An 11,843-nucleotide genomic window follows, 5' to 3' on the forward strand; every position below is an offset into this window, starting at 1 on the left:
CCCTGTACAATGTCCTCCTCTCCACTGGATTTTACCTCAACCTGTGGAAGACTTCCCGTGTCCTGCTGTTCCCTAAACCTAACAAACCCCCCTCTGCTACGTCTTCCTATCGTCCCATCTGCCTCACCTCTGTGTTCAGTAAGGTCTTCGAGGCCATCCTCTCTCACCTTATTCACCGCCACCTTAACCAGCACCACCTCCTTCCCCTTACCCGATGTGGCTTCTGGCCTTCCTTCTCCACCGACGACCAGCTCCTTAACCATACCAATCTTCTTTGCGCCCAACTTAACTCCCGTCTCTCTGCTATCTTGTTTCCCTTGATCTCCAGAACGCCTATGAACGTGTCTAGCATCCTGGGCTCCTCTTCAAACTCCAGACCTACGCTCTACCCATCAACTTCGCCCGTCTCATTGCTTCCTTCCTCTCCCATTGTCCCTCCTATGTGACTATCCACAATTCCAACTCCCGTACCTTCTATCCCTCTGCCGGCGTGCCCCAAGGTTCTGTCCTTTCCTCTCTCCTCTATCTCCTGTACACTGCTGATATGCCCAAACCTCCCCCACCTGTTCATCTTCTCCAGTTTCCTGATGACACCGCCTTCCTAGCCCTTTATCCTACCCTTCAACGGTCCCAACGTACCCTCCAAACCCACCTTGACCAATTCACCACTTAGTGCAACCAGTGGTTCCTCCGTATCAATCCCTCCAAGACCCAGGCGATCATCATAGGCCACACCACCTGCTCCTTCTGCCTCCATGATTTCTACCTCACCATTTATGGCCGTCCTATCCACCTCACTCCTACCCTCAAATACCTTGGCCTCACACTTGACCGCCACCTCACCTGGACTCCCCATCTCCTTACCATCCAAAACAAAACTCACAACGCCCTCCGCCTCCTGAAACTCCTCTCCGGCCAGACCTGGGGTCTGCATCCTTCCACCATCCTTCACACCTACAAATCCTTGGTCCGCCATATCCTCTGTTATGACAGCATAGCTTGGATTTCTGTCCTCCCCTGGTTCTATAAAGCCCTCCAAATCCTCGAACGCCATGCGCTCCACCTCGTCTTCTGCATCCGCCTTCCGTCCCCCATGCGCATCCTCTACGACCTCATCCCCTTCCCCCACTTTCTCCTTTTCCTTGAACACATCCGCACACTATATATTGTCCGCCGCCTTGATCCCCCTCACCCCCTGGTGTCTCCCTTCCTCTCCACCCCCAACCAGTTGCCGCGCCTTTACCGTTGTGTCCCACCCTCTCTCCATCTCCACACCCTCCATCTCCTTTCCCAATGCAACTTCCACCGTGTACCCCTCCCAGATGATGAGCTTTGCCCTGACATCTCCCCTTCCTACCAACTACCTGCCTCCTCCTCAGGGCTCCCTCTCCTCCCCCTCTCTCATCCTGAGTGGCTTCCCTCTCCTACTCCCCCTCCCTCTCTTGTGCCCCCTTTCAGTGTCTCTGCACTCCCTCCTGCCCTGTCTTCCCTCTTCATCTCCCACCCACCCCATGTGTCTCCTGCCTCTTCGTGTACCCGTTGACGCCCCTACTCTCTTCATCCTGCCGCTTCCCCTGCTGCCCCTTGTTCTCCCCTTCTTTCCCATCCTCTCAGACCTTTCCCTTGGCAGGTCCCACATGGCAGTTTTATTCTTCACCGTGTGTGCTACAAGTGGGTTTTAAGTATGTTGTTCTGGAGTGTTTTTACTACTGTGGCCGACTTTTAACCTGTGCATGTCCATTCAGTGTCTTCTCTGTGTTTTAAGAATCGCCAACTGTTTTTTTAAACTTTCTGGTGACTTTTTTAACTGTCCCCCATGATTGTCTCCATGTCAGTCTATTTTTACCTCCATTTTCTCCCTTTACTCTGTTTCATGTTCCCCCTTTTTTTTCACCTTATGCATGTAACATTTTATTCTTATTTTAGTTGTCATGTCACTCGGCTGAAGAGTGGCGGATTGTGCTGCTGACAGCCCTCCCCTGCCCATATGGGGCAGGGGGAGGGGGGGGGGGAAATTTGCATGCACTCCATGTCAGAAGCCACGTCGCTTTTGTGCAGTTGCCAGGAACAGCCTTGGATGCCGTATTATGTAACTCGATATGCACTTAACAATAAGTTTGCATTGGGGTTAAGTGTTAATTATGGAATAACTCCAGTGATTTAGTCTCAATTTGCGTATGTCGTATTTTCACGTGTTGTCGCAGGACAGACTTTCTACCATTACTAGCGTGGCATTTGATGAGTATTAACATCAAATTTTGGTGAGAATTCACTTTGAACATTTACATCGATGTCAATTATTGAACAGTTTCGTTATCTAGGAATAATAGGATCCACACAATAGACTGAACAACTCTGATAGTACAATAGCTGATATCGGTAACCATTAGAGAGCCTGTGTTGAGAACGGCAAACAAATAATATATATAATACAATATTTTCCACCTGCCGCCCCACACTCTGAACAGTTTGAGGTAGGGAACCTGGGGCCAGAGAAGCCAACTTAAGGAGATAATAGGAATAAAATCAGGAGATAAGAGGAATAAAATCACTTTATTGTGTTCTTTTTTGTTTACATTTGTTCACAACAAATACCATCATTGAAATAATGAACATAGCATTTGTACTGTATTGTACAAAATGTCCTGAAACTGATGACCATCAATCTCAATGCAAGCATGACATCGGCGAACAAGATTGTGATGCATGCTGCAAATATCCCTGGCATGTTTCAAATCACATTACAGGCAGCTACAATTCTGGCAATTAACTCCATCTCTGTATCCACTGGGGTCTCATATACCTGCCGCCCCACACTCTGAACAGTTTGAGGTAGGGAACCTGGGGCCAGAGAAGCCAACTTAAGGAGATAATAGGAATAAAATCAGGAGATAAGAGGAATAAAATCGCTTTATTGTGTTTTTTTTATTTACATTTGTTCACAGCAAATACCATCATTGATATAATGAACATAGCATTTGTACTGTATTGTACAAAATGTTCTGAAACTGATGACCATCAGCCGCAATGCAAGCATGACATCGGTGAACAAGATTGTGATGCACGCTGCAAATATCCCTGGCGTGTTTCAAATCACCTTGGGGGAAAAAGGGACGGGTATACACTCACACACACACACATATCCATCCACACATATACAGACACAAGCCGTGTCTGCTTCTGTCTGTATATGTGTGGATGGATATGTGTGTGTGTGCGAGTGTATACCCGTCCCTTTTTCCCCCAAGGTAAGTCTTTCCGCTCCCGGGATTGGAATGACTCCTTACCCTCTCCCTTAAAACCCACATCCTTTCGTCTTTCCCTCTCCTTCCCTCTTTCCTGATGAGACAACAATTTGTTGCGAAAGCTTGAATTTTGTGTGTATGTTTGTGTTTGTTTGTGTGTCTGTCGACCTGCCAGCACTTTCATTTGGTAAGTCACATCATCTTTGTTTTTATGAATTTATTATATATAGCTTGTATTTCATTATCTTATGTGACAAAATAATGTACATATGTATGTATAATGATGACATCCATACAAAGAAATTTGTTTACAGATGAATAAATAAATAAATAAATAAACCTTAGGAAGCCAAGGAATGCCTCAACTCTAACTGTGATGATCATAATTGTAACAGTTTGATATCGCTCACACAATTTCACGTGTTCAGTGATACTACATCTCCCAGGTATGCGCTGTTTATGTACTTAGTTGTTGATACACCTTTCAGTTCTCTGGAAGTCTCAGTGTTTTACATCAACATGTAAGCAGCATGCTGCACTAACTTCATGAACACACAGAAAAAGATAGCTGTCAAGCAAATGGTTAGAGATACATATGCATAGAGCTGATGGAACCTCACCAAAACCATAAATGTTTCATGTTGGACATAGGACATCCTACAAATGCAACAGATTTCTTATTGTGCAGTTTTCTAGTCATGAACATCCTGATGATGATTTAACATCATCCAACAGTCCTTAGGTTCATATGTTGAAGTAAAATAAATAGAGCAGAACTGCATCGGTGTATGCACTGCCTACTGCATCTCATGAACAAACAGAATGAGCGAAGTTCCACATAATCAGTGTTTATGAAATACACATTGTTATTCAGTCTCAAGAAAGAGCATAAGACATTTGCCAAAACTCATCATCTGATTATCACCAGTGATTTTAACTGTTGGTTGTGTGCATCAATTCAGTGGTACTTCACACTATACATTTTATATTCCTCCTATAACTTGGAACTCACAGAACAGGTGTAGTTCTGATGTGTGATAGTACTATCCATTGAATTATCATTTTAAGGTGTCCCCACTTCTACCACAGTCTCTAACCCACTAAATCTTGGAATCTGAACATTCCATACAAATATATGGTAAGCAGTATAATTTTTGAACTGGTAGACAATTTTTTCCTCTTTCCGGAGTGAAATATATTCAGATGTAAAACCTTCCTACTGAATCAGATGTATGCATGCAAGGTGAGAGTGGAGGACATACCCAGTGTGAATGTGCTGATGATGTTTTAATGCCACCCAAAACTCCTTAAACATACATTCAGCCAGAATGTTCCACACACTATGGTTACAAACTTTTTAAAGGATGAAATTACTGTTGTACACCAAATACAACAGCAATTCTGTCTGACACACAAGCTATTTATAGGTTTCTGGAGGTGTGTAAAGTCAACTGTTTGTGAAATTCACGTCCAGTTGTGGTTTGGAAATCATGGTGTTCATATCATTCCTATAAAATGATAATCAGCAATTGTAAATGTTTGTGATGACACAGCGACATCATACATGAGTAATACATTGCAACACAACATTTCAACATGAAAAACAGCCACCAGTGTGAGACGCCAGATCACAGCACACTCTGTATTTAACACTGATCAGAAGTCATGGACACTAATCTTATGTTCCAACACATACTTGACAATATAATTGCAAAGCAGTTTAAGAAACGTCCCCCTTACATTGAGTATCTCCATAGGGATCCATATCTCAGAGTCCAAGTCACACAGGTTCACCACACTTGAATGCTGAAAGTTATTTGAAAGTGGTCCATATTTGTTCTACCATTGTGTTGTATTGTATTATATATTTATTGGTCCTGTGAATAATACACTGTACAGGGGTACATAATGATATAGGAGAAGTCAAATAATTTGCAATAAAGTTTAACAGAAAAAAGCTGTTGTATGGTTTTCAGTATATAGCAATATAACTCTAACATATGGGAATAACATTTCACAAATAAATTTTACATGCACACATTTCATACTTTTGGCCTAGATTATACACACACACACATATATGTAATAGACCACATATAATACACAGATAAATCTAATGTACACATTTCTTATTTTGGCCTTAATTGTATAAACTATTTAAATTTTTCACATATTTACATTGTAGATAAAAATTCATCAACACTATAGTAACAACTCTGTAGCAAGTAGTCACTCACTGCAGTTTTGAATTTATGCATGTCAGTTATTGCCTTAATTTCTTTAGGTAATTTGTTATACAGTTTTTTTCCTGCTTGCAAGGGTCCTTTTTGTTTTAGTGTTGTATGTGAAAACTGCATATGCAAATCTTGATTATTTCTTGTGTTGTATGAATGGATATTTTGGTTTTTTTGAGCAATCTCGTTATTTTCATCTACGATTTTCCTTATAAACATTATTGTTTCTAGGATATATAGGCATGGTAATGGAAGAATATGAAGCTTTTTAAATGAGGGTTTGCATGAAGATCGAGGTGTTAAGCCTTCCATGGCTCTTATAATTCTTTTTTGTGCAATAAAACAGCTTTTGCTGGGTGGTGAATTTCCCCAGCAAATTAAACCATATCTTAGTAATGATTCTGCTTGGGCATAGTACACATTTTTTATGGCTTGCATAGATGTGCATCCAGCAAGAATTTTTATACTATAACAAATGGTATTTAATTTACTACATAGGTGTTGTGTGTGTTTCTGCCATCTTAGGTCATCTTGGATCTCAACTCCCAAAAATTCGGAGCTATTTACAATTTCAAGTCTTTTGCCTAACAGTTCTATGGTTGCAGTTAAAGCCTGTTTATTCTGCACTGTGTGTAGATGCATAGTGTTTGTTTTATGTGTGTTTATTATCAAGTTTTTCATTGCGAACCATTTTGATACATGTGTAGTGCTCTTTTTTTATTTCATTTTGGAGCTCTTCTTGGGTCTTTCCTTTGATAAGTATATTTGTATCATTGGCATATTTAATGTACTTATACTTAGAGCTGGATTATTCCAGGTCATTTAAAAAAAGCAACAACAAGATTGGTCCCAGTACGGAACCCTGCGGCACTCCGTATTTAACACACTGTTTTTCTGATTGATAGGAAGTTAAGTTTTTTCCTTCTTTGTACAAGACTTCAACTATTTGGTGTCTGTTTTGTAGATATGACTTTACCCATTCATAGGCTGGGCCTCTGACACCAACATTTTCTAGCTTTCTAAGCAAAAGACCATGGTTAATGATGTCAAATGCTTTTGAAAGATCTAGGAATATTGCTGCTATGTGTTCTTTTTTATCTAATGCATTTAAAGCTTCATTTAAGAAATTGATAATAGCTGTCTCAGTGGATTTACATTTTCGGAAACCATGCTGTGTAGCTGAGAAAAGTTTATTCTTTTCAATGAAATCTACGAGTCTTTTATAAAATATTTTTTCAATTATTTTAGAAAAAAACAGATTGTAGAGAGACTGGCCTATAATTTGTTATATCTGTTATTTCACCCTTTTTTAACAATGGCTTCACTTTAGCTATTTTTAAATTCCCTGAGAAAGTGAACTATTGCATATGTCTACCATGGGCTTAACTACTAAGGGTGCACATTTTTTAATGATATGGTCTAATATGTTGTCAGTACCAGAGGAAAATTTTGATTTTAGCTCCCCTATTGTTTTTAGCATTTCCTGTTCATCTGTTGGGTGTAGGACGAGAGACTTGTTACTAGGGATAGTTTTAATCTGATTTGCAGTGACAGCATTTTGAAAGTTTTGCTTCACCAGAATCTCAGCTGCCTCAGAGAAATATGAGTTAAAATTATTTGCTATCTGCTGGGGATCAGATATTACAGAAGTGTTTTCATTCAGTTTGATGTTATGGTATTCTCTCCGTTTTACTCCTGTTTCATGCCTTACAATCTCCCATATGGCTTTCATTTTATTTTGTGCATTTGCTACAAAGGAACTATTTGCCATTATTTTTGCTTCTTTTATGACTTTAGTTAAAATCTTTTTGTAATTCTTAAAATAGGAATCAAACTCTGGCGATGTGGTGTGCTGTCTAGATATTTCATGAAGTAGTCTCTTTTTCTTCACAGATATTTGTATCCTTGTTGTAACCCATTTTATTTTCAGATCCTTTTTTTGTGACTGTCTGTTTATGGAGTGGAAAGCAAAGTTCAAAATAATAGGTAAAACTATTTAGGAATTTATTGAACTTATCATTTGTACTTTCATATTCATAGATGTCTTCCCAAGTTTCTTTACGCAGATAGTTAAGGAAATGTTGTATATTCTGGTCATTATACTTCCTAGATGTAGTAGTTAGACGTTCAGTTGAACTAAGCGGTTTTCCTAATCTTATACTAATTTCTTGGGCTGTGTGGTCCCCAAAGCCTGTATTGTGGGTTTGTGTTGTATGTTTCAAGGGCACATTTGTAAATATTTGATCAAGGATTGTGGCTGAGGTTTTTGTGATGTGTGTTGGCGTTTCTATACTAGCCTTTAAATTGAAAGTTGCTAAGAGGTTCAGTAAAGCAGTTTTTTGATTAGACTCACTTGCAAAGTCAATGTTGAAATCCCCACATATAATTAGTTTTCTATTTTTTTGTGTAGTCTTGTGTAAGATATTTTCAAGGTTCTTTAACATAATGTTAATATTGCCAGTTGGTGCCCTGTATAGACAAACTATAGCAATATTTTTGTCTGTGATTTCAATTCCATTTACCTCAATATCTTTCTCCATGGATAATTTTTCTACATACGGCATACATTTAAAATTTATGCTATTTTTAACATAAATGCAACTACCACCATGTTTATACAATTTACGACAAAAATAACTACCCAATACAAAATTTGGAATGCATAGCATATGAAGTTTCTCTTTGTCAAGCCAATGTTCAGTAAAACATAATACAGAGGTGTTTTTCATGTCACTTTCCAACTGCTCCATATGCAAGTGGAATTACAAAAGGACCAACTTAGCAGTGATATAAGATGTTCTCCACAATGTGTTGTATGCATGCATGCAGAGTATTCATTGTAGATACTTTAAGGTTTAGGGCTTAGCAGAAACAACTTCAAATTGTTTAAGACCACACACCAGAAACTGCACATCACACCTCTCCTTTGTGATGAATTGTAATGGTACTTGAAGAGGAAAATGTGCTACAATAGTTCATACCAACATATGTGTCACTTTAGCTCGGTTGATATAGTACCATACTAGTGGTTGTAGCTGATTCAACAGATTCGAGCAGTAGCCCCCATGGCAAATTCAGTATGGTAGATTCATATTATGCATTGCAACAGGTTCACAACTAACTGTAGTAGTAAACTCATAATCAAGGATTCTCAGCCAGCTGCACTCACACACTCTTGATTGGTGATGATATTATTTTTAACTAACACTGATTTTCACCATAGGATGGTGATGTAAATTTGATATTGGTGGAAACGAAATGTTAAACTCCAATCATCATTTTTAAGTGGTTCCTCACATGAATCATTAGTGTTTTACAATGTAAATAGTAAAATTAACATTTCTGGCAGATTTCTATCCATTACTCAACCAGAGTGTCCATGCTTACTAGCTGTCAAATATATATTGGCCAACTTGACCACCTTGATATAAAACTCCACTGCACTTGTGGAACTCACAGACTGCTAACTAGTACTGTACACTATGGAATGCTCATGTGGTGCTGAGAGTGCTGACAATGATGGAAGCTGTAGTTTGGGAAGCAGTTTTCTACAATTGGTATGTATTTTTTGGACATTTTGACATCCTGTATTTTGCTGTAACATGTATGAGGTAAGTGTTGCGCAGTCTCCCCAGATCAATTTCCTGCTTCAAATAAATTTTGAATTTCTAGCTTGTTATTCACATGCGATAAAGTTTTTAGACTTATGGTTTCAAAATAACTTCCAATGGCACACACATACAAACAAAATTAATGGAACACTAAATAAAATATATTACAGTGTGCGTTTACTCTCTGTCAAAGTAAAGTTATAGCACTGTCCGAACTGCCTAGTTTGCTCAATTCCACAGCATCCTACTGTATGGAATTATATTCTGGGGTAATACACCACCTAGTTCAGTCATCTTCTTAACTCATAAAAGAACTGTAAGTGCAATGCAACATGCTCGGAAAACAGATTCTTGCGAATGCCTCTTTCAAAAGTCATCAATTCTCCCTCTTCCCTGTATGTATGTACTAGAAATCTGTGAATATATTAGAAAGAATTTAAAAGATGCAAATGAAAATTTTAATATCCATGAACATGATACAAGACAAAAGGAAAAGTTTCATGTCCAGTCAATAAGGACATCAGCCTATAAAACCTCCACAGTAAATGACAATATACAAATTTAAAATAGTCTTCCGTATAAAGTAAAAGACATATCATCATTCTTACTCTTTTGTAAAACCCTAAGGGCATTCTTATTGGTTCATTGCTTCTATTGAGTAGCAGAATTTCTAGATCATTTTAGATACAAAAGACTTGAAACAAGACAGTGCAGCTACTGCAAGAAACTTTGTGGTTAAAGCTAAAATTCATGTATCTGCTGAAATAATTTTACATATTATTGACAAAGGTTCTTGCAGTAGCTGCACTGTCTTGTTTCAAGTCTTTTGTATCTTAAATGATCTAGAAATTCTGCTACTGAATAGAAGCAATGATCCAATAAGAATGCCCTTAGGGTTTTACAAAAGAGCAACAATGATGATATGTCTTTTTCTTTATATGGAAGACTATTCTAAATGTGAGGAAACGCTGATCAGCAAATTGTAAGTAATTACATTTTTACAAAAAATTGTGAAGTGAACTGTTTGATAATCTATAACTAACAAAACTGTATCATTATACACTCCTGGAAATGGAAAAAAGAACACATTGACACCGGTGTGTCAGACCCACCATACTTGCTCCGGACACTGCGAGAGGGCTGTACAAGCAATGATCACACTCACGACACAGCGGACACACCAGGAACCGCGGTGTTGGCCGTCGAATGGTGCTAGCTGCGCAGCATTTGTGCACCGCCGCCGTCAGTGTCAGCCAGTTTGCCATGGCATATGGAGCTCCATCGCAGTCTTTAACACTGGTAGCATGCCACGACAGCGTGGACGTGAACCGTATGTGCAGTTGACGGACTTTGAGCGAGGGCGTATAGTGGGCATGCGGGAGGCCGGGTGGACGTACCGCCGAATTGCTCAACACGTGGGGCGTGAGGTCTCCACAGTACATCGATGTTGTCGCCAGTGGTCGGCGGAAGGTGCACGTGCCCGTCGACCTGGGACCGAACCACAGCGACGCACGGATGCACGCCAAGACCGTAGGATCCTACGCAGTGCCGTAGGGGACCGCACCGCCACTTCCCAGCAAATTAGGGACACTGTTGCTCCTGGGGTATCGGCGAGGACCATTCGCAACCGTCTCCATGAAGCTGGGCTATGGTCCCGCACACCGTTAGGCCGTCTTCCGCTCACGCCCCAACATCGTGCAGCCCGCCTCCAGTGGTGTCGCGACAGGCGTGAATGGAGGGACGAATGGAGATGTGTCGTCTTCAGCGATGAGAGTCACTTCTGCCTTGGTGCCAATGATGGTCGTATGCGTGTTTGGCGCCGTGCAGGTGAGCGCCACAATCAGGACTGCATATGACCGAGGCACACAGGGCCAACACCCGGCATCATGGTGTGGGGAGCGATCTCCTACACTGGCCGTACACCACTGGTGATCGTCGAGGGGACACTGAATAGTGCACGGTACATCCAAACCGTCATCGAACCCATCGTTCTACCATTCCTAGACTGGCAAGGGAACTTGCTGTTCCAACAGGACAATGCACGTCCGCATGTATCCCGTGCCACCCAACGTGCTCTAGAAGGTGTAAGTCAACTACCCTGGCCAGCAAGATCTCCGGATCTGTCCCCCATTGAGCATATTTGGGACTGGATGAAGCGTCGTCTCACGCGGTCTGCACGTCCAGCACGAACGCTGGTCCAACTGAGGCGCCAGGTGGAAATGGCATGGCAAGCCGTTCCACAGGACTACATCCAGCGTCTCTACGATCGTCTCCATGGGAGAATAGCAGCCTGCATTGCTGCGAAAGGTGGATATACACTGTACTAGTGCCGACATTGTGCATGCTCTGTTGCCTGTGTCTATGTGCCTGTGGTTCTGTCAGTGTGATCATGTGATGTATCTGACCCCAGGAATGTGTCAATAAAGTTTCCCCTTCCTGGGACAATGAATTCACGGTGTTCTTATTTCAATTTCCAGGAGTGTAGATCCCACTGATGATGCCTTAGAAAAGGAGAAGGCAAAACGTGTATGGGATTAATAAAACAGCAGGAAAACTCAGTTTGATTTGCAAAACAATTATTGTAAATTTGTATTTACTGTGTTTACTGTGGAGGTTTTATAGGCTGATGTCCTTATTGACTGGACATGAAACTTTTCCTTTTGTCTTGTATCATGTTCATGGATATATCTTTTCTTCCTCACCACCATAGTTTCTTCTCTAAAACTGGTCACAGATGTTAAATATTTTCATGT

The sequence above is a fragment of the Schistocerca piceifrons genome, chromosome X (genome assembly GCF_021461385.2).
Source record: "Schistocerca piceifrons isolate TAMUIC-IGC-003096 chromosome X, iqSchPice1.1, whole genome shotgun sequence".
Lineage (NCBI taxonomy): Eukaryota > Metazoa > Arthropoda > Insecta > Orthoptera > Acrididae > Schistocerca > Schistocerca piceifrons.